General features: G+C 41.6%; 1 protein-coding gene across 7 annotated transcripts in view; it reads right to left on the bottom strand.

Annotated features, from left to right (window-relative positions):
* Bicd1 (BICD cargo adaptor 1) overlaps positions 1 to 1942 on the bottom strand; it is a 152037-nt gene that overhangs the window by 77495 nt on the left and 72600 nt on the right. The window lies entirely within an intron of this gene.

Raw genomic sequence — 1942 nt, 5'->3', positions numbered from 1 at the left:
CTTCTATCAGGTTCAGTGTGTTCGGACTGATATTGAGGTCTTTAATCCATTTGGGGATATAGATTTGACTGAAATAAATAAGAACTAATTGAAAATGCCTTAGTTAAGATAGAAGGACTTTACCCTGTGTAACAGAATGGGAATAGACAGCCAAGTCAAGCTCGGAATCTCAGCTCCATAAGATCCTCTGTGAACCAGACTTCTCTCTTGCTATATAACTTCCTACTACAGTCCACACAAAGAATCTATGCCAGAGGCAATTCATGAAGCCCATGTAGATCTGCAGTGATAAAGAGTAATAATTGGAGAAGAAGGATGATGTGTGATTCCCCTCTGTATACTGTGAACTGGTGAACAAAGAAACTGCCTTGGCCTGTTGATAGGGCAGAACTTAGGTAGGTGGGGAAAACTAAACTGAATGCTGGGAGAAAGTAGGCAGAGTAAGGAAGAAGCCATGGAGCTGCCACTGGAGACAGGCACACTGAAATTTTGTTGGTAGGCCACAACCTCGTGTGATACACAGATTAATGGAGATGGGTTAAATTAAGATGTAAGAGCCAATAAGAAGTTAGAGCTAACAGGCCAAGCAGTGATTTAATTAATACAAATTCTGTGTGATTATTTCAGGTCTGAGCTGCCAGGCAGCCAGGAAACAAACAGCCTCCCTATAACAGAAGGCTAATAAAGATAAATCTCTTTAAAAGCAGAGAACCTAAGCTCCAATGTCCATGTGATATCCAGCTCCTGGAAATGAATTACCTAATGTTATAAGATGGAACCATGTTCCAATACAAGGTGTCAGCAGAGCTTACTAGTGTCTGCTAGTACCATGTGGTACTAGTTTTGCAGGTATGAGATGTAACATTGAAAGGATCATGAAGTCTTCTTCCACAGTTTCAAAGACTTTGGGGACCAACCAGCATGTGGCATGGATAAAGTCCTGAAAGAAGGTCCTGAGAAGCCACAGAGTGAAACAGTGAGGGTGAACCCTAAGTTGTAGTGGAGATTTAAAATATTGGAAATACCAGAATCATGAACCATCTTCCAAGGAAAGCTATAGGTATGTTATGAAGCCTACCTAAGACAGAGTCTATATATACCAGAAGACAGAGCTAGAGGAATGGGGTACAGCCACTTTCATCACAAGCCCCAGATGGCAGACATGAAGCTGTGGGATTCAGTTAGACTAAATACATTTTGCACTAAGTAATGTCCATTAGCCTGGGGTGGGTGGGGTAGCCAGAAGCAGAATGTTGTGGTTTGAATGTGAAATGTCCCCTATAGGCTCACATGTTTGAATACATGACTCACACCCAGTGGTGCTGTTTAGAAAGGCTGTGGAAATTTTAGGAGGTAGAGTCTTGCTGATGGAAGTTGGTAACTGCGGGGTATGCCTTGAGGATTTATAGCCCAGCTCCATTACCTGATCACTCTCTGATTTCCAGGGGCAAATGTAATATAACCATCCAACTTCTTGTTCCTGTCACCATATCTTTCCTGCTTGCTAAACCAAAATAGACCCTTTCTTCCCTAAATTGTTTTTGTTGTGGTGTTTTATTACAGCAATAAAAAGGAACTAAAACATCATCCAAGCTTTATTATAGGAAGAAAATGTAATTTATAAGGGGCTTTTATAATAAGGTTACAGCTGAAAAAGAAATCAAGCATTTAAAATGAAAGAAGAGACAGATAGACAAAGGGGAGGACGAGAGATGAAAGAAAGGGGAAGAAAAAAGAGAGGAAGGAAAGAGGAGAGGAGAGGAGAAAAGAGATGGGAGAAATGTGGAGGGACAGAAAGGGGCAGCTAGGAAAGGGAAGATAGAAAAGAAGGAAAGGGAAAAAGAAGAAATTGGGTAAGGGAAGGGACATTGGGGAAGAAAGGAAAGAAAGGAAAGGAAAGGGAAGAGAAGGGAAGGGAAGGGAAGGGAAGGGAAGGGAAGGG

Source organism: Microtus ochrogaster (genome assembly GCF_000317375.1).
Source record: "Microtus ochrogaster isolate Prairie Vole_2 chromosome 14 unlocalized genomic scaffold, MicOch1.0 chr14_random_2, whole genome shotgun sequence".
In the NCBI taxonomy this organism is placed as follows: Eukaryota; Metazoa; Chordata; class Mammalia; order Rodentia; family Cricetidae; genus Microtus; species Microtus ochrogaster.
The sequence above is the reverse complement of the archived record's forward strand: the minus strand, read 5'-3'. Positions and strand labels throughout refer to the sequence as shown.